This window comes from Cebus imitator, unplaced genomic scaffold (genome assembly GCF_001604975.1).
Source record: "Cebus imitator isolate Cc_AM_T3 unplaced genomic scaffold, Cebus_imitator-1.0 Scaffold3, whole genome shotgun sequence".
In the NCBI taxonomy this organism is placed as follows: Eukaryota; Metazoa; Chordata; class Mammalia; order Primates; family Cebidae; genus Cebus; species Cebus imitator.
The window spans coordinates 4,757,439-4,780,017 of NW_016107318.1; the positions used below are offsets into that span (position 1 = coordinate 4,757,439).

The 22,579-nt window shown below is 42.5% G+C and overlaps 1 protein-coding gene across 2 annotated transcripts in view; it reads right to left on the reverse strand.

Annotated features, from left to right (window-relative positions):
• The window catches only part of AK5 (adenylate kinase 5), a 295,232-nt gene that overhangs the window by 80,246 nt on the left and 192,407 nt on the right, over positions 1-22,579 (reverse strand). The gene's annotated exons all lie outside the window — the stretch shown is intronic.

Genomic DNA, 22,579 nt, shown 5'->3' on the forward strand with positions numbered 1-22,579 from the left:
CTCCAAATTTTAAAGCTGGGTTTGGCAACCATTTTCTGTAAAGGGCCAGAGAGTAACTATTTTCATCATTGTGAGCCACGCGGCCCCTGTAGCAACTACTATTTTTTTTAAAGGAGTCTCGCCCTGTTGCCCAGGCTGGAGTGCAGTGGTGCAATCTTGGCTCACTGCAACCTCCACCTCCTCAGTTCAAGTGATTTGGGCCTCCATCTTCCTAGTAGCTGCGATTACAGGCATGTGCCATGGTGCTAGGTGAATTTTTGCATTTTTAGTGGAGGCAGGGTTTCACCATGTTGGCCAGGCAAGGGATCTGCCTACCTTGGCTGGGATTACAGGTGTGAGTCACCATGCCCAGCCCCTACGGGGCAACTATTTAATCATAATTTGCCAATGCCTGAACCAAAGCATGAAATAAAGGAAGCTGGAGTGATCAGCTTTTATTGATGCCTACTACCTTTAAATTTTTCATTTTATGTTTTAATCAAACAGATGCTCTATTTCTTATGGAGTAGCCCATGGTGGTTGGAAAAGAAAATTCAGAAAAAAATGTATAAAAAGGTACTAGGTGAGAACTTTCACTCTCAACTGCGTCTTCATCTGTATCATTTCCCCACTGTCACCCCTTAAAGGTAATCACTCATAGAGAGTTTCTTGAGGTACATAAAAATGACTTCTAGATATCCAGGGATACATGTGAACATAAATAGATATTATGATCTCCATTTCTCACATAAAAGCATTATGCTTTTATTATACATACATATATGTTTATGATATAATACTATTCCATAATACATTGCTCCTCTACTTTCTTTTTCTCTGATCAATGTATCCTGGAGAAATTTCCAAATAAGTACAGAATGTGTTCAGTACCAAGTATCATCAGTTGCACAATATTCTGTTGTATGTATGGTACCATAGTTGTTTTTGTTTAATTAGTTCTTTATTGATGGATCAGTGAGTTGTTTCCAGCCTTGGACTTTTGTTTGGAAAAAGTGGCACAGTGAAGAAATTTGCATAAATATCATTTCATACTGCAGGCTAAGTTTCGAGGGAGCGGACTACATGGCCAAAGAGTAAATGTATTTATAATTTTGATAGAATTTTGCCAAACTGCTCCCCATAGAGGTTGTCCCATTTTGCAGGGACAGCTTCCGGCTGGTGCTTTACACCAGTCTCTTGCCTCTAATTCCCTTTGATGCCTGAGTCAGTTAAATGAGGTTGTCTGGTTGTATTAACACTCCCTTGAGGTAAACTGCCCTCAAAATGCTTTGTTTAAAGACAGAGTCTTGCCATCCTGTTTAGAATATATGCCTTCAGGGAAATTTTACTGCTCTTCTTAGATTTGCCTGTGCATCCAGAGCTATTCCAGGTAGAGAAGAGCTTTGAATGGAGTGATCATTCAGGGACATATTTACATTAATGAATTTTCTTCTGTGAATAGAAAAAAACATCGATTATTCCTCAACAAGCCTCTCCACCCTTCCTTTGTTGAAATAATTGCATTCCAGAGCTTAGGGTATGGAGATCACCTAATCCAATCCTGCCACACACTTTCCCATTTTACAGATGAGGAAACTGATGTTCAGAGAGTTCATGTGAGGGGCCCATGGCCAGGCCATCATGTCCTTAGTGAGGTCAGGATGGGATGAGAAGCACTTCTTTTACCACTTTACCTGTCTCCTACGGATTTGGTCTCATCAATGTAGGGGCATCCTTTCCCCTCTGCTCTCCTGGCCAGGCACCTATCCACCAAACTGCAGTCTGGCTCTGTGCCACAAGCTGGGATGAATCCACAGCACCACAGCTGGTGCAGGCTGGGCTCCAGAGCTCACTGCGGTCTCAGGCTGAAGTTAGGATGGAGCCAGGACCACATCTTTGCTTAGCTCTTACCCCTGCCCTATACTACTTCTCCTCAGAGAGCTCCATAATAATGCACTTGCATGAAAATTCTCATCTCAGGCTCTGCTTTGAGGGGAAAAACATCAATTACTCCTCAAGACAGAGACCTTGAGGAGTTCCCAAATTCTCAGAGAATTCTGGATTCAAGACAGGGACCTATTTGAAGCAATTAATAAGTTTGCTTAAGGTGCAGCTGCATAGAGGAGGCTCAAGAGAGTTTCCTGGAAAAGGATTGTTTAATCTAAATTTGCCTATTGTTTGTCAAACAGCTATTGAGTATATCTAGGTAATGTGGAGAGGAAATCATTGAATCCTCTCCCTCAATTTTTAATATTATTATTAGATCATCAGACTTAACATGCACCTTATAGGCTAAGCTGTATTAGATCTTTCTTGTACGTGACTATCGTGTCTGGGGAGTTTGACCGTGGTTACTCTGAATTCCTAACACAGTACCTCCCACTATAAAAGGGCCCATCTGACCTCTGCCAGGCTTCTTGAGTCCGACCTATTTGCATCCATAGCTCTTATTCACAGCCTTCTATTACACTTGCTCAAATGCCTCACATAAGCCCCATCTTTATTTTCATTAATTCATCAATAGTGAACAGGCTGCTGGGACGTGGATGCACCTGTCATCAGCTCTCACCAGGGATGTGGTACATGGACATGAAAGCCCAGGTGACTGGGATGTTTGATTGGAGGGTGTCATTTTCCAGGGACTCTCAATAAGTCTCATGGTTCCAATGTGAATATTTTGTAAATAAAATTAATCTGGCATCATACACACACACTAGGAGTGAATGGGAAACACTTCTGGTTTTGGTGAAAAAGATTGACCAAACAGTCCCTACAAGCACTAAATCTTGCTACTTTTTGAATGTTGGGGGTGTTCTGAATGAAAGGCATTAATTTCAGAATGTCCCTTGGACAAGGCGCCAAAGTTTGTAGCCTTATTCAGGAGACATCTGATAAGCTGTTTGTACCAAGCTGCCTTGGAGATCCTCTTCAATGAGGCATCACTTGAGAAGACTCAACCCATTAGCCACCAATCTGAGTGCCTGAGGGTGGCTCTTTGTGCTCCAGCCTTTTTCTGCATTAAGGCTCCATCTAGTCCATCCTTTGTCACCTTAATGAAGTTAGGCTTTGTGTGTACAATGGGACACAGGTGACTTTTCATAGTATTAAACTAGGTTTTGGGGTACATGAAGTGGGATACTGAATCTTCTGAACTGACAAGGAGAGAGAATATGAATATAGTCGCAGATTTGATGTAAGTGCCCTTTATGACTCGGAAGCATGAGGCCCAGGCACAGCCTACAATGCTGTGATTAACACTGTGAAGGTGGGAGAAGCTGCAGCAAAGCCACTAACACCAAAAGACAATTTCAGGTGCTACACCATTTTGACGCTATAGATTGGGTTAATATGTCAGTAACTGATGAGGAGAAATCTAGAATTCTATTGAAGGGACACATTTAAAACCTCAAAATGGGATTAGAGGCTATGGGAAACTGCAGATTTGGATTACAGACTTGCTTTGGTCTCTATCCCTCATCTTCCACTCAACTAAGACTCAGGAGAGCAAAAGGAATCTACATTCAACTATATTTCCCTGTGTAGATGTGTATACAAAAAACCTCCTTTGGCAAGGCTAGGTTCTGGTACTATCACTTGTAGGAAGAGTGGCTAACTGGGGGTGTGTATGTGCTTTCCTTTAGGATCAGGGTGCCTACCATCACTACCTTATGATATGCATGGCCAGTCATTCCCACTTCCTTGAGTTATTGAATTCTAAATGAGGGAGATCAAAATAGAACAACTTAGTCTCACAGGTGGGTTCACCAATCTTAAGAAACTATCTTCTTCAACTGGCTTTGATTATAGCATAGTGACTGCTCCTGGTGACAGAACCAATTTCATGTGGCATTGCCACAAGCAGATTATATTAGTCTGCTTTTATGCAGCTGATAAAGACATACCCGAGATTGGGCAATTTACAAAGGAAAGAGGTTTAAAGGAGAACTCACAGTTCCACGTGGCTGGGGAAGCCTTACAATTATGGCGGAAGTGAAGGAGGAGCAAGTCACATCTTATGTGGATGGCAGCAGGCAAAGAGAGAGCTTGTGCAGATAATAAGACACACACACACACACACACACACACACACACAAAATAAGAAGAGCAATCAAAAAGGGATCAGGCTATTTGACCATCCTTTTACCTGAAAATGAATTTTTTTTGTGCTTTTCTTATACCTGTTTTTTTTTAAACAGCAAAACACTTTACACATTAAACAATTTTACAAAATGATGACTGGAACTATTATTTCAGTAGTACTTAGTGTTTTCAGCATGTGCAATTTCATCTGATCTCAGAAAAAAACTAGGAGGTAGGCAAGTTTGATGTTCCCCATTTTTCGGATGAGGAAACTGAAGCTCAGAAAGCTTATGCAACTTGTGCAGGATGCCCCAGTGGGTCAGGCTTCCTGATTCCCAAGCCCATGTTCTGCCTTCCTCCTGCTGACCTGGATGGAATGAGATGACACACCCATGTATCAAGTGCAGAATGACAGGTAAGCGGCGGGGCATTGCCAGAAATGCTCCTGGTGTCACATGAATAGAGACGAAGATGGATTCATTTGCTAAAAGTGGAGCTGAACCTGGATCATGCTTAACCAATGATCTGAAAATAAATTTTACAGGTTTTACTGGTAAACTGTGAATGGAGTTTTGAAATCCCTTGGAACTTCAGCAGGAGAATATTGAAAAATAAAAACATAACTATATTTCATCAGCAGGGAGAAGGGAGACTGGTCCTTGAGAAATATTGAGTGGTTACAGTTCTTTTCTAAAGCATGTTTTCACTTAAAGTAATGGGAAATTTGCAAGAAAAAAAGTATGGGAAATGGTATGCAATTTAGTTACACCCCAGGATTTATTCTGCAAGTCCCATTTCTCATTCACTGAAGTCTACACAATTAGAGGTCTGCTTGCTGTAAAGTACTTCTATAATTGCATAAACAGGGTTGAAAAAAATGTAGTGGATGCTAGGCTAACCTTTTTCCAGTTCTATTGAATTGCAGGTTCTCTATATAAACTGCTTTAATGGATCTAGTTCTCTAGGAGAAATGGTATTTTTCTCCTCTTATGTATAAAGTGCAATATTGGTATCTCTAATAAGAAATTTTAAAGAAAAAAATTTTCTTACTGTTTTTCTATAAGTTCCTGTTTTTACCACCTCAAATTTGTGTTCAACTCAACTCTCTGCTAGAAGATTATGAAACACTTTGATCTTGTCTTCAGATGCCAAATGTGGCACCAATGTTAAGAAGAACTGTGTTAGGCTGGTGGTTTCAAGGAAGGAGCAAAGTTCCCATTTTAATTTCATGTAAAGTTAATGTTGACCCTAAAGTCACATCTGACTAGTCTTGTCAAGGAGAGTATTTGACCTTTACCTCTTTGTTTTCCAATTCCTTGTAAAACGGAAACAAAATGGCAAAGCTGAGCTTGAGTCACTGGGAATTACAGAGCACACTTGCTTGTCTCTTACGTTTGTTAGGTGCTATACATATATAAAGGCTCCATATATAGATGTACAGATATATATATTTGCCCTGAGCTTGTTTACATTCTGCCCATTCTTCTACCTTCCCTCCTCCCTATTTTATATATATATTACTCTCTCTATATATATATAGGGACGCTTTACCTCTCTCTCTCTTTCTCTCTCTCTCTGTGTCAGCTATCTATCCACACATACACCTAGCAAAATGGAAAATCGGATTTATTATTAGAATAAAACGCACTAGGCTGAGCATAGTGGCTCACACCTATAATCCCAGCACTTTGGGAGGCTGAGGTGGGAGGACTGCTTGAAGCCAGGAGTTCAAGGTCAGCCTGGTCAACACAGTGAGACCCATCTGTACAAAAATGTTAAAAAAAAATAGCTGGGTATGGTGCACACCTATAGTTCCAGTTACTCAGGAGACTGAGGTGGGAGGATCAGCTGAATTCAGGTGTTTGAGGCTGCAGTGATCTGTGACCACACCACTGTGCGCTAGCCTGGGGGAAAGAATAAGACTCTGTCTCAAAAATAAATAAGTAAATAAATTTAAAAAAACACATTATATACGTGTTTGTGTGTTTTCAGGGAGAAGAAGGATCACCCAGAGACATCATCCTTTGTCACATCATCTTTCTTTAAGAAGGAAGTAAGACTGGGGAAAGGTGGGTCCAGATGAGGTGAGCCAGTGGAGGGCTTAAGGGGCTGAAACAACTCCCTCTGCAGTCTTCTTCCTTCTGAGTTCCTCCAATGGTCACAGCATACCCTAATTAACGCTTTCCTTGCAGCCTAAAGCACTTCTTGATCATCACTGTCTTGGAAGCAACAAAAAGTTATCCTTCAACTACCCCCAAGCCTACAGTCTCTGCCTTAGGCCCTACTTCTCCTGCTTTCATTATTCCTTGACATGAATGTCTGTGTTCAATTCCCCAGGGCTCTAGAAGGTAAGCATGAGTGGGAAGTGAGATGGGGCTAGTTAGTGGCAGTGGGACACAGAGCCAGGGAGGAATGAAAGATGATATCCAGGTTGGAGTTGGGAATCAAAGAGACAGGTCAAAAGAAGTCTTCCCACTAGAAACAATATGGCGACAGGGCTTTACTTTGAGTCTACCAGCCTGAGAAGGGCTCCGGAGGAGACATTCAGAAGACACCGCTGAGCATTTGCTATCTATAGCTACTATTGACAACGTTTATAAAGTCCCTGCTGGTTGCCCATGCTAGTTAAGATACACTCCACATGAGACAAATGAGTCCATTAATTTCCCCAGAACTTGACCTGTTTAACCTGCCTTCTGGACACGTGCTTATTGTTTGCCCACCCTGGAATGCCTTCCCCTTTGTCCTGAGCTCATTTACATTCTGCCCCTTCTTCCACCTCCCCTCCTCCCTGAGCTTTCCCTCACCAAACTCCCCATGAATCATCCATTTGGCTCAGAGCATGTGTGAGTGCTAAGAACAGCAACAAGAGCATTTTTGGAGCATTAGCTATATGCCAGGGCACTAAGCACCTTACTCAGATGATCTCATTTAATTGTATTGCTACTTAACTTTGTATGTGTAGAATTTGCTTTTCCAAAATCCTTCTCAAAGATGGGGCTGCCTTTTATCTTTTTGCACCCAAATGACTAACAGATGTGCTAAGCAAAGATTTGTAAATGATGAATATAAGAAGACACAGTTTCTCTTTTCAAAATACAGTAAAAATAGTGATTGAGAAGACACAATCAGTAGATTTCTCCAGAAGGAAGAAGAGTAGAAGTAATGTCAGTGCATAGGCATTTAGAAAGGTCTAAGTGTCTAAGGTCCACAGCTGTCCAATCCTGGAAGAGTGGATTTGGAAGATCCCCAGCACCAGAGGTATTCAAGTGGAGGCAGAATATCTGGCAGTCAAGAGATTCTTAGATCTTGTAGGAGGTTAAATTAGATGTTGTCTAAAGAAGCTTCTGAGGCTGGGTATGGTGGCTCATGCCTGTAATCCCAGGACTTTGAGAGGCTGAGGTAAGAGGATAGCTTAAGGCCAGGAGTTTGAGGCTGCAGTGAGTCGTGGTGGCACCACTGCACTCCAGCCTGGGCAACAGAGTGAGATCCTGTCTCAAAACAAAACAAAACCAAATACACACACACACACACACACACACACCCCCCAAAAACCTTCCAGTGCTGAGATTCTACTGTTCATGCAACAATTCAATAAGTATTTATTGAGTTCTGTGGTAGACAGAATAATCCCCCTACCCCCACCAAAGACGTCCACATCCTAATACTTGGAGCTTGTGAATATGTTACCTTACATGGCCAAAGGGACTTTGCAGATTTGGATAAGTTAAGGATCCTGAGATGGCGAGATCATCCTGGATTATCTGGGTAGGCTCAATACAATCACAATGGTTCTTATAAGAAAGAGGCAGGAGGGTCAGAGTCAGAGGAGAGGTGGTGATGGAAGCAGAGGTCAGAATGACGCCATTGATGGAAAGAGCCACAAGCCAAGGGATGTGGGAAACCAGAATCTGAAAAAGGCAAGGAAATGGATTTCCCCCTAGAGCCTCCAGAAGGATTGCAATCTTGCTGACACCTTAATTTTGGCCCAGTGAAAATTATTTTGGACTCCTGATTTCCGGAACTGTAGGATCATAAATGTGGGCTCTTCTGCCAAGTTTGTGGTAATCTGCTATGGCAGTAATAGGAAATCCATACAAACTTCTACTACATGCTAAGAGCTGTTCCAAGTGCCAGGAATGGAATGGGGAGCAGTCAATCTTCAGTCACTGAGTACAGTATATTAGGTATTTGAGTGTGTGCCAAAATCAAGATTTGCAAATGATTTTATCCATGGAAGCTTTTAGTCAAACAGAATCTCACAGGGAAGTGTGACATCTAAGACTGATGAATGGGCCTACTATTAGTGAAGGTGGAACGGGTGGCTCCAGAGCCCTGCCAGCAGTCATTCTTCTGCTTCTCTCAGTGACCTCTTTGGCAGACAATTCTAGATGCCCAGTCTTCCTCCTCAGCATTTTTTTTTTTTTTTTTGAGACAGAGTCTTACTCTGTCACCCAGGTTGGAGTACAGTGGCATCATCTCAGCTCACTACAACCTCTGCTACTCGGGGTCAAGTGATTCTCTCACTTCAGCCTCCTGAGTAGCTGGGACCACAGGTGTGCGCAACCATGCCCAGCCTTTTAAAAAGATTTGTTAGTTTTAGTAGAGATGGTGTCTTACCATGTTGTCCGGGCTGGTCTCAAACTCCTGAGCTCAAGCAATCCACCTGCCTTGGCCTACCAAAGTCCTGGGATTACAGGCGTGAGCCACTGTGCACGGCCCTCCCTCCCTCTTCTTTTCTTGCAGGTAGAGCCCAACTCCATTTTTGGGTGCAGAAAATGCCAGATCCTTGCATTCCATCCTCCCTTGCATTATGGATATGGGTCTGTGACCAAATCAGGGCCAAGAGGATATGAAATGCAATATCTTGGGGGGCTTTGGGAGAAAGATGTTTTCTCTATTAAAAAAGACAGACACACATGGGAGAATCAGCCTCACTCTTCCATTCTGGTTTTACAAGTGGTTGTGTGAGGTGCCACATTTGGATCCATCACCGCCACCCTGCAACCACAAAAGGATGCATCCCCTCTGCATTAAGAAGGGCAGGTGGAAATAGGGAAACTGCCTGGGCCCCATGTGACCCTGTGTCCCTGCTGGACCAACTCTGGGATCATCTACCTTTAAAATGTAAGGAAGAAACTAACAGTTTTAATAGTTTATGACAGTTTTAGCTAGGTTACTTGCAGGTGGCAGCAAGTGCACTGACTCCTGCTTAACTTATGCATAATTGCAAAATCCTTTCTTGGGTGATTACTGATATGAGAGAATTTCATTTTTGGCCTACATTTAAAAGGCCTACATGTATTATTAAATGAGTTATTAAGGGTTAAGAATATTTGGAATCCATAACCTAGGCTCAGCATGTTTGTGGAGCTTTTAGAGAACTCCAAATCAGCATTCTCTTAAGAATCTGGCCGCTGCACAAGGCCAACAATGTTCAACGCTCTTATAGAGTGTGTAAACATGCCAGAACTGGCAATCTTAACAGTTTTCAGGAAGGATGCATTTTGCTGCTGTTCTTGCTTTTTCATTATTAATTGTGATTACTTTATCTTCATTACTACCAAGATAATTTGCTTTTGGCTGTTAATGGCACCTTATGTGGCATTCCATACATGTTTGGTACTCCAATGACAGACACTTCCTTTGCATAGGCAATCTTTGGGAATAGGCTTCAAGATCCACAAGTTCTATGGTTTCTAGATGAAACTCCATACTACTTCATTTGCAGAAGACAGGTCTCTCACCAGCTCCGACGTGCTGGGTTAATAAAGGTCAGTACTATTGCAGTTATTTTTTATGGGGAAAAGTATGAACAGGTGAAGTAAGTGGGCAGTGGAAACAATTTTGAGAGCATGTCAGTGCATCCTAAACCCTGAATACATGTTTCTATTATCATACTATATACTAAACTATTTGTCAAACAAATATTTTCTATTGAACACAGTTTTTACCCATAAATATAGGTCCTAAAAGACACTTAAATAAAATTTCCAGTCCTGTGCCTTCAATTGATTTTTGTCTTCTGTATTCTTGCATGCAGTACATGCTCAAGGGCTGCTGGCAAAGACATGTGTTGTTGTTATTATTATTATTATTTGAGTTAGGGTCTCACTTTGTCATCCAGGCTGGAGCGCAGTGGCATCATTTCAGCTCACTGCAACCTCTGCCTCCAAGGCTCAAGTGATCTTCCCACCTCAGCCATTTGAATAGCTGGGATGACAGGCACACACCACCACACCTGGCTAATTTCTATATTTTTTGTGGAGACAGGATTTTGCCATGTTGCCCAGGCTGGTCTCGAACTCCTGAGCTCAAGTGATCCTCCCATCTTGGTCTTGCTAAGTGCTGGGACTATAGGTGTGAGCCACTGCACCTGGCCAGGGATGCTTTATTCATTGAGCTCCTGACAGGTAGTGCAACAGGTGTTTTTGTAGCTATCTCATTATTCTCATGCTAACACCACAGGGTAAGCTTCATTATCCTTTGTTGTGAGAAAATTAAGACTACGAGTATTTTACTTCATAGTTTTAACTCCCTTAAGGAGAGGAAAAAGGCATATTGGAAGTTACGAAACATTTTGATGTTTGTCTTTTCCTGAACCGTTGTACCAAACTGTCTATGGCAGATAAATGACAATTGTAGCCTCAGATGTTCACTTTTCCCTGCATTTTTGCCCTCTACAATGTCACTTCATAGACCCTCACATCCAGATATGATTATTTTCCCCACCTTTAAACCTGTGCCAGTCTTGTTACTTGCTGTTCAGCCAACAGAATGAGGACGAAGTTACAGTGTGCTGGTTCCAAGGCTACGCTTCAAGTATCTTGCATGCTTTCATTTGCCAACTTAGGCCCCTGCCACTGCCATGAGGACATGAGAATGAGGGACCATGTGGAGCAGAGTTTGGGTCATCCCAGCTGAGGCCATCCCAGATCAGCAAGACTCTAGCTAACCCAGCGGCTGACCAGATGGATTAGTTAGGGTTCTATAGAAATACAGAACCTGTTGTCTATTTATGTCGATGTCTATAGCTATAAGATTTATTGCAAGAAATTGGCTTACACAATTGTAAGGGCTAGCTAGGCAAGTCCGAAATCCATAGGGCAGGTGGGCAGACTGAAAACTCTCAGGCAAGAGCTGACACTGTGGGCCATATGTAGAATTCCTTCTTCCTCTGGGAAACCTCAATTTTGTTTTTAAGGCCTTTCAATGAATTGGATGAGGCTCACTCAGGTTATTGAGGAATTCTGCTTCACTTAAAGTCAACTGATCGTAGATGTTAATCACATCTATAAAACACCTTCACAGCAATACCTAGATTAGTGTTTGATTAAATAACTGGGGACAAGAGCTAAGCAAAGTTGACACGTAAAACTGACCCCATTGTGGACGTGCGAGTGACCTGAGATCAGCTGATCCCAGCCTAGATCAGTGGAACTGCTCAGCCAGCCCTCCCTCCCTGCAAAAGTAACCAAGAGGAATAATAAATGGATGTGGTTTTAAGTCACTAAGATCTAGGCAGTGACATAGCAACAGTTAACTAAATATGCAGCACTTGTTACTTTGAAATAATATTTGAAAATTCTTTAGCCCAAGGACTTTCACCCTTTCTATTTTGGCTCTCTGCTATAATTTCCCCAAGACAATGCAGAAGACAGCTACCAGGCTGGAAATGTGTTGAACTCAGAGGCCAGCCTTTATAGCTCCTCTTTGTCTTAAAATCTCAGTACTAAGTTCCAAAGCAGGTAAAGAGAAACATTTTACTGTCTTTTGAAAAGCCTTTAGCAAAGAGTATTTGAGGACTATTTAAAGACACGGTGACATCATCTGGAAAAGCACACATTCAACCAAGTACCAAACACAAATAGATGGAGGAGCCAAGAAAACTGGCCTGCTCTTCTCTGCTCCTCAAAGTCCCTCATATACAATGCGGTGCAATAAAAAGAAGACTGCCAGAAGCAGAAATGAAAGAGGCTCAGGTCAGAAAAGCAAGCATGAGAGATGACTCTTTTCCCAGCTTTTAGCTGGGAAATTAAAAACCCAGGCTGGACCCTTGCTGCTGAGTGAAGGCAGCCCTTTCCTGGGGCCTGAAGCCATAGGCCTGCCTCAGAGGCACGACAGCCAGGTACAGCTCTACAGTTGTGCACTGCACAAATTTTCCTGGCCAAGGAGCTGAGTAGGAACTGAATCCTGATGTGTCTGCTGAGAGGGAGATCCTTTTCTAATTTGCACAAAAGTACTGTATGGGCTAGCAGTGGCTTGACTTGAGGTGAGGGTTTATCAATTTTTTCCATATTAAATATTAAGAGAGTATGGGGAAAAGAAGCAAAGCAGAGTTTTACTCCTTTTGCAAACGCTACTTCAATCATTATCAGACACTGCAACCACGTCTCCCACCCTGTTCAGGAGTTCACATTCCATGCCTCCATTTATAAGCCAAAGGGCTTCCTGTACTAACGTGGCCTCAGGCCAGTCCTCTAAGACCCCCTTTAACCCTACTCCACCACTTAAGCCCCTCCTCTCTTAACATTCTGGAGCTGCTGCTGCTGGTCTCTGCCTTCGCTGACTCATAATAGAGGAACCCTTCCTTTCCTGTGCTTACGTGATGACACTGTTGTGAGCACTGGGTGAGGGATGAAGAGGAAGGGATGATGTAAGTGCAGGGCATGCTCACTGTTTCTGGAACCAGCCCACCTTGAGGGAGGACAGGGCTGGTCTTCTCAGATATACCATGTGAATTCAGAGTGGCCTCCTCCCCTCCTCCTGCTGAGGTTGTAAAGACCTAAAACTTTAAAGGACAGGGGATTATTTTCTAGGCTGGAATCAATACTTATCATTAATGCCTCTTCATGTCTTAATGTGTACTAAAATCAAAGAATTGAAAACCTTAAAGAAGAGTAAATGCAGAAATGATTATGCCATGGATTTGACACATTCGTGTATATTTTAGAAAAAAAAATCAGGCATGAAATTACCATATGAGAACTAGGTAGACTCTAAAATAACTATTTTATGCTCAAAACAGTTTTTACCTTTGAACGTCAGCTTCACAAAAGCACATTTCTAAATCATCAGCCTTGGATTCCCAAAGTGTTTTTCCTATTCTTTTTCTACTTATTACTGAGCAGCAGGCCCTGCACAGAACAGAGGTCTGTAGGGTGGAAAGAGAAATTCTCATTGTTGTGAATGTGTTCATTGTTGTGAGACTGTCCACAGAAACCCTGTGAAGGAGAAATTGGGAGCCTTCACTTTATAAGGAAAGAAAGTGAGGCTTAGGGGAGGGAGTGATACAAGGTCCAACGTCTCACCCCTGCTATGTAAGAGAGTTGATACCTTGACCCAGGGGATTGAACTCCAAAGAATCCATGTATTTTTCCCTATCCATGAATGACTACATGAGGCAACTTGATATTATTTTCTATGCAGGAGTATGTTACAATTCAGAGAGAATTACAATTTGATGCATGTTCACATCTAAGTTAATATGGTCCCATTGAAGCTACTGTATTTTCTTTAAATTTTAGTGTCTTGTATTTATATGTTGTTTTACACATGGAAAATATTTTCATTTCTACCACCTGCAATTCAGTGTGGTATGTTGGCTAAAGCTCTAGATCCCCACCCTGGGTGCTATGGTTGCTATGGTTTGAATGTTTTGGTCCCCTCCAAAACTCATGTGTTGAAAACTTAATCCTCAATGCAACAGTGCTAGGAGTTGGGGGCCACTGAGAGGTGTGGATGTGGGTTCTCCGTTGCCCTTCTGTGTTCCATCATGTGAGGATGTAGCAAAAAGGCCCTCACCAGATGCTGGCACCTGGATCTTGATTTCTAGATTCCAGAACTGTGAGGATTAAATTTTTTTTTTTTTTTTTTTTTTAATAAATCACCCAGTCAATGGTATTCTGTTATAGCAGCACAAAATGGACTAAGACACTAGATTTGGGCCAAATTCTGCTGTGCACTCTTGTTAACATCAATGAGGCCTTCATTCAGCCCTGATGGCATGATCTGCCCTGATCTGTCAGTTACTGTGCCCAGGCTGGGGGTGCAATGGCAGGTTAACAAACATGGTCCCTCTCCTCATGAGGTCTGGTGTCTAGTTAACTGATATTAGGTAACAACGTAAGTAAATGTATGTTAAACATGGGTGTATATAAAATATAGGGTTCTAGGATAATTAAAACAGGATCTCTTATCTGGATTGGGCTGAAGAGTGGGCTCTAAGTTGGGCAAGTGTAGGAGATTGGTCAGGGTGGTGGGAGAAATTGTAAGAAAGATGGAAACCTTATTGGAAGGCCAGAAAGTTTTGCAAAAGCCTGGGAAGAGAATTATGGCTGAAGGCAGCCTAATTCTCTTACCTTGAGCTAATAGCAAAGAGCACGTAACAAGGGAATGTAGAGGAGTTTATCTAAACAGCTTGTTTACCTATTGCCCTGGAAACCAACCTTAGATCATCTGTGTATAACTGCTCTCTACTGAAGGGGTCAGCAATGTTAATTACCCATAAATGGTGTTTGCTTTCGAACTCTGTCATTAAATCTGTTCTAAAATAAATATGAGCCTGCCTGACATATGGGGGCTCCACGGTCAGTCTCTCTTGGGGATCTGTGAGCTGGTGCCTCCTGGCCACACTCACACAGGCAAAACATTTGTGTCCGTATACTTCTGTCATCCATCACTCAGGCAGAGTCTACTGGTCAGACTTCACAGGCAAGTCGGAGAGGGAAGGAAAAGGAAAGGTGGATGGGCGGGGAGTGACAGACATGTCCCAGGAAGAGCACCAGTGGAAGCAAAGGGCTGCAGGAAGAGCCACACATGCCTTAGAGAAGCTGAAAGCAAGCCAGGGCTCAGAGAGCTGGGAGGATGGTGCACAGAGGAATCCAGCAGAGCCTCATGGGCCATGGTGAGGGAGTCAGGTTTTATCCCAGCAGCAATGAGAAGACAGACATTAGAGCACTGCAAGCTGGGAAGTGGCACAATCAGTTTGTGCTTTTTAATAAAGATCACTCTAGATTCTGTGTAAAGCATGCCCTGGAGGTTTCCTTTCCAGAAGGTTTCTTGCCCTTCTGTCTGAAGTGGCAAGAACAATGTTCACTCCAGAGAGTGGCTACTAAGAGGAAATAAGATGATCATAAGTATTTTGTAAATTCTTGTACGAATGTAAGATATTATTATGCCTTTGTTTCTTAGTATGGCCAAGGCAGGAGCTATTATTCATGTTTTCAGGAAAGTCATATTGCTTGTTTAAGGTTATAAAGTCTGGGGTCACATCCAGTGCTAGAATCCACCCACTACTCCCACTTACTCTTCTGATACAGGCTCCACTCCACCACCTTAGAATTCTCTCTAAGCATCAGTATGAGCAAACAGGGTTAAAGAGCATTCTGAGGGGAAAATTTTAGGCGCACGTGTTCCTAACCACAAATCACAATTCTAGCATTCCGCCCAGTGTGCAGCAGGTGAATAAGACATGCTGGTTAAGATGCAAAGCAAAGAAATGCAAAGTCTTAGGAAAGCTTTGGGGAAAATAACACACCAAGCATGTTACTTTCTTTTTTTTTTTTTTTAAAGAATGTTTGGCTCAAAAGCAACTGTAGTACATTTATTTCTTCATTTTTTTTTTTTTTACTTAATAGAGCAGTTGCCAAGGTAACTCAAGAACAGACTACTCATTGCCTTCAATGAATTGCAGATACACATTTTCACATTTTCCATTTACTGAATATTGCAGTGAGCCTTTTAAAAAGGTAATCTTGAGTGTTGCTTTTTTCCCTGGTCTGGCATCAGCATTCTCTCTTTATGGGATCCTGAAGTAACAGCACTTCTATTTCATGAATGAGAAAACTATATCCCGGGAAGAGAGGCTTTGGAAATTTCATCAGGATTCAAACCTTCCAGCCAGCTGACAATATTTATGCAGACAGTGTGCAGAGCAGGAGGGCAAGCATAGTGAGAAGCAGACAAGCAAAGGGAAGAGGCTGCTTCCTTTATCCAGGAGTAACTACAAAGTTAGCATGCCGGTTCTTGGCAAAGAGCCCCCAGAGTCTGCCATCAGAATTTAATTCTGGAATTAGATAAAAGGTCCTGCACACAGCTCTCCATTGTTCTTCTAAATCTCTCTCTCCTCTCTTTTCCCCCTGCTTCTTCCCTGCCTCCACCTCTATCATCTCTTTTTGCCCTAATAATTAAAATGCCTGCCTGATTAGCCTCCCTGAAACCAGTCTCTCCACTTCAGTTCATTCTCGACATGGGTGGCAACATTGTTTCCATGTTACCTCTCTGCTCCAAGGCTGCCAGGGACTTTACAATACTACAGTATGCAAGGCTCCTTCTGATCTGGGCCAGCCTATCCTGCGAGCTCATCTTTGCCACAGATAAGCTCATACATGCTCCCGGCTGTCTCTCAATATGCCCTGTTATCCATTCAGCCTATCATCCTCACCTAGAATGACTTGCCTAGCTACCTACCCAATTCATCTGATTAAACAACTCATTTTAAGACTGAACTCAAGTCACTCTTCTTCCCCCATTGGAACCAATCACCTCTCCAATGTGTTCATTGAGGATGTTACAACTCTGTAACTGTGCACATCACATCATACTGAGACAGCCAGGCGGGAGGAGGTCCCCAGAAAAACTCCAACAAGCCTGTAGATTGGGGTGGAGCCTCAGGAATTTGGCACCCTTTGAAGTGGGAAGGAGCCTGGCCCCACCTCTTCCTGTGTGGAACCTGGGATTCAATCTGCTGGGTGGGAAGCACTCTAGCAGGGGGACTCTGGCCTGTGACACTCCCCGTTTCCCTCTTTTTTCCTTTTCACCCAATAAAACTCTTACCATTCAAATTGTCTGCAAGCCTGAATTTTCATGGCTACGGGACAAAGGACCCCATCTTTAGGTGAACTAAGCAAAAGTCCTAAAACAATACTCTGTCCTATGTCAGAGTTAGTTGTGTATTTTATTCAACTTTTCATCTTCCACAGTGCCTTGGAAGGCAGAGAAAGCGGCTCCTTCCTCATTAACCTATAGCACTTTTATAATTCTTACTAAAGTAGACACCTACTGGACTCTGCTTAGCACCCCTCCTGCCCCTATCATGTGAGCCTGACCACAGGTGATTGGATGAGGATGGCACGTGAACCACACCTGGACAGTAGGCATCCTTCCCTAGGAATTTAAACTCAAAGAGAGTGGCCTTCCTGCTGCTGTAACAGGTGATAGATGCTTTTACTATCTGACTATGGGAAGAAACAGGCCTATAATGAGGGAAAAACAGGGGGAAACAGACACACAATGGGGGGAAATTCTTAATGGCCATTCCATGCCCAGTTCCACACTGTTCCTAGAGTTTAGATGCATTCTTTCTTGGATTTTTGAGAGGTTGCCAAAGCTTTGCAATAAATTTAACTTTTTGTTGAAGCTAGCTTAAACGTTTCTCTGTCTTACAACTTTAACCAAGAATCTTAACCGATGATGGATCCAAGATGGCTGATTAGGAGCAGATCAGGATTGCAGCACCCAGCGAAAGCGCAGAGGGTGAGTGGATGCCGCATTTCCAGATGGATTTTTATTGCCCACAGATCAGGAGATTCCCAGGCGGAGGAGCCCCACAGGTCGCCAGTGCGGCTGTTTTGGCAGGCGTGGTGGGTCTCCACACAAGATACACAGGTCCGGGCGCTGTTTTAGCTGGTGATTGGAGCTCCTGGGAGACAGAGTTGCCCTTGCAACTGATAAAAAGGGGACCGAAACAGGGAGCCTGGATATGAGATCTCTGGGCAAAAGAGTGCCACGAATCTCTGTGTGGCTGTTTCAGCCGGCGCAGTGGGTTGCCGCACGGGAAATCACACAGATCCCAGCATCTTTTCAACAGGAGACTGGAACAGCTGGGAGACAGAGTCGCCCGTTCAACTGAACAACAAAAAAAGGGGGATCTGAGGCAGGGAGCCAGGAGACTGGGCTCAGCTGGTCCCACCCCCACAAAAAAACAACCATCTGAAACACTCTGGGTTGAGTGTTTCACAGCAAGCACAGCTGAACCCGAGACAGTCCAGCTCTGTGGGGGAGGAGCGTCTGCCATTACCGAGGCACTCCACCACTATGGAGGTAGTCTGCCATTGCTGAGGCAGCCCACCATTGCCGAAGAAGCCCACAATTACAGAGAGAGTCCGTCATTACAGAGGTGGGCCACCATTTCTGACGCAGTTCTAACTATACCCGTATAAACAGGACTGCAGGGAAGTTCACATGGCCGCTGGGCGGGGCCCACAGCAGCTCATCGAAGCCTCTGCAGGCAGACTATGACTAAGCTGCCTCCTTGCTGGGCAGAGCAGCCCTAAAAAAAGGCAGCAGCAAGACAGAAACTTATAAATAAAGCCCTAACTCTCCAGATAGAGCACCCACGAAAAATAAAAAAGGCGTTTATGAGTTCTGTGGCAGCAGGCTTAAATGTACCTGCCCAGCAGCTCTGAATGAACAATGGAGCTCACATCTCAGCATTTGAGCTCCTATAAAGGACAGACTGTCTCCTCAAGCAGCTCCCTGACCCCTGTATATCCAAAGAGTAACCTCATAAAAGAGAGCTCAGACTGACATCTGGCAGGTATCCTTCTGGGGTAAAGATCGCAGAAGAAGAAACTGGCAGCAACCCTTACTGTTCTGCAGCCACTGCAGGTGATCCCCAGGCAAGCAGGGCCTGGAGTGGACCTCAGTAGTCCTATAGCAGAGGGGCCTGAATGTTAGAAGGAAATCTAAGAAACAGAAAGAAATATCTTCATCATCAACAAACTGGATGTCCACTAAGTGACCCAATCTAAGAGTCAACAACTACAAAGACAACAGGTGGATAAATCCACAAAGATGGAAAGAAACCAGTGCAAAAAGGATGAAAACACCCAAAACCAGAACACTTCTCCTCCTACAAGGGATCACAACTCCTCACCAGCAAGGGAACAAGGCTGGATGGAGAATGAGTGTGATGAATTGACAGAAACAGTCTTCAGAAGGTGGGTAATGAGAAACTTCTAGGAGCTAAAAGAACATACTCTAAACCAATGCAAAGAAACTAAGAACCTTGAAAAAAGGTTTGATGAAATGCTAACAATAATAAACAGCTCAGAGAGGAACATAAGTGAATTGATGGAGCTGAAAAACACAACATGAGAACTTCATGAAGCACACGCAAGTTTCAACAGCTGAAATGACCAAGCAGAAGAAAGGATATCAGAGGTTGAATATCAATTCAATGAAATAAAACGGGAAGGCAAGATTAGAGATAAAAGGGTAAAAAGGCATGAACAAAGTCTCCAAGAAATATGGGACTTTGTGAAAAGACCTAATCTACATTTAATAGGTGTACCTGAATGTGACGGAGAGAATGAATCCAAGCTGGAAAATACACTTCAGGATATTACCCAGGAAAACTTCCCCAACCTAGCAAGAAAGGCCAATATTCAAGTCCAGGAAATACAGAGAACACCACAAAGATATTCCTCAAGAAGAGCAACCCCAAGGAACATAATCATCAGATTCACCAGGGTTGAAATGAAGGAGAAAATGTTAAGGGCAGCCAGAAAGAAAGGTCAGGTTACCCACAAAGGGAAGCCAAGCAAACTCACAGCAGATCTCTCAGCAGAAACCATACAAGCCAGAAGAGAGTGGGGGCCAATATTCAACATCCTTAAAGAAAAGAACTTTCAACACAGAATTTCATATCCAGCCAAACTAAGCTGCATAAGTGAAGGAGAAATAAAATCCTTTACGAACAAGCAAGTACTCAGAGATTTCATCACCACCAGGCCTGCTTTACAAGAGCTCCTGAAAGAGGCACTAAACATAGAAAGGAACAACCAGTACCAGCCACTCCAAAAACATACCAAATGGTAAAGAGCATCGACACAACGAAGAAACTGCATCAACTAACAGGCAAAACAGCTACTAGCATCAAAATGGCAGGAACAAATTCACACATAACAATATTAACCCTAAGTGTAAATGGGCTAAATGCCCCAATCAAAAGACACAGACTGGCAAATTGGATAAAAAGCTAAAACTCATCAGTGTGCTGTATCCAGGAAACCCATCTCACATGCAAGGATACACAAAGGCTCAAAATAAAGAGATTGGGAAGATTTACCAAGCAAATGGATAGCAAAAAAAAGCAGGAGTTGCAATTCCCATCTCTGATAAAATAGACTTCAACCAACAAAGATCAAAAGAGACAAAGAAGGACATTACATAATGGTAAAAGGATCAATGCAACAAGAAGAGCTAATGATCCTAAATATATACGCACCCAATACAGGAGCACCCAGATACATAAAGCAAGTTCTTAATGACTTACAAAGAGATTTAGACTCCCACACAACAATAGTGGGAGACTTTAACACCCCATTGCCAATATTAGACAGATCAAAGAGACAGAAAATTAACAAGGATACCCAGGACTTGAACTCAGTCCTGGACCAAGCAAATCTAATAGACATTTACAGAACTCTCCACCCCAAATCCACAGAATATACATTCTTCTCAGCACCACATCATAACTACTCTAAAATTGACCACATAATTGGAAGCAAATCACTCCTCAGCAAATGCAAAAGAACAGAAATCATAACAAACAGTCTCCCAGACCACAGTGCAATCGAGTTAGAACTCAGAATTCGGAAACTAACTCAGAGCTGCACAGCTTTATGGAAACTGAACAACTGGCTCTTGAATGTTGACTGGATAAACAATGAAATGAAGGCAGATATAAAGATGTTCTTTGAAACCAACGAGAATGAAGACACAACATACCAGATCTCTGGGACACATTTAAAGCAGTGTCTAGAGGAAAATATATAGCAATAAATTCCCACATGAGAATCAAGGAAAGATCTAAAATCGACACCCTATCATCAGTATTGAAAGAGCTAGAGGAGCAAGACCAAAAAAACTCAAAAGCTAGCAGAAGACAAGAAATAACTAAGATCAGAGCAGAACTGAAGGAGATAGAGACACAAAGAATCCTTCAAAAAATCAAATCCAGGAGCTGGTTTTTTGAAAAGATCAACAAAATAGACAGACCACTAGCCAGATTAATAAAAAAGAAAAGAGAGAACAATCAAATAGATGCAATAAAAAATGATAAAGGGGATATCACCACAGATTCCACAGAAATACAAACCATCATCAGAGATTATTACAAACAACTCTATGCACATAAACTAGTAAACCTGGAAGAAATGGATAAATTCCTGGACACTTGCATCCTCCCAAGCCTAAACCAGGGAGAAGTCAAAACTCTGAATAGACCAGAAGTTGAGGCAGCAATTAAGAGCTTACCACCCCAAAAAAGCCCAGGTCCAGATGGGTTCACAGCCGAATTTTACCAGACATACAAAGAGGAGCTGGTACCATTCCTCCTGAAACTATTCCAAATAATCCAAAAAGAGAGACTCCTTCCCAAATCATTTGAGACCAACATCATCCTGATACCAAAACCCGGCAGAGACTCAGCAAGAAAATAAAACTTCAGGCCAATATCCATGATGAACATAGATGCAAAAATCTTCAACAAAATACTGGCAAACCGATTGCAGCAGCACATCAAAAAGCTTATCCACCATGATCAAGTAGGCTTCATCCTGGGGATGCAAGGCTGGTTCAACATATGCAAGTCTATAAACGTAATTCACCACATAAACAGAACCAGAGACAAAAACCACATGATTATCTCAATTGATGCAGAGAAGACCTTTGACAAAATTCAGCAGTGTTTTATGCTAAAAACCCTCAAAAACTAGGTATTGATGGAATGTATCTCAAAATAATAAATCTATTTATGACAAACCAACAGCCAGTATTATACTGAATGGGCAAAAACTAGAAGCATTCCCTTTGAAATCTGGCACTAGACAAGGATGCTCTCTCTCACCACTCCTATTCAATATAGTATTAGAAGTTCTGGCCAGAGTAATCAGGCAAGAAAAAGAAATAAAATGTATTCAATTAGGAAAGAAGGAAATCAAATTGTCTCTATTTGCAGATAACATGATCGTATATTTAGAAGACCCCATCATCTCAGCCCAAAATCTCCTGAAACTGATAAGCAACTTAAGCAAAGTCTCAGGATACAAAATCAATGTGCAAAAATCAAAAGCATTCCTATACACCAATTACAGACCTAAAGACAGCCAAGTCAAGAACGAACTGCCATTCACAATTGCTACAAAGAGAATACAATACCTAGGAATACTACAATCAAGGAACGTAAAGGACCCCTTCAAGGAGAACTACAAACCACTGCTCAACGAAATAAGAGAGGACACAAACAGATGGAGAAACATTCCATGCTCACGGTTAGGAGGAATCAATATCGTGAAAATGGTCATACTGCCCAAAGTAATTTACAGATTCAACGATATCCCCATCAAGCTACCAATGACCTTCTTCACAAAACTGGAAAAAAACACCTTAAACTTCATATGGAACCAAAAGACAGCCCACATAACCAAGTCAATTCTAAGCAAAAAGAACAAAG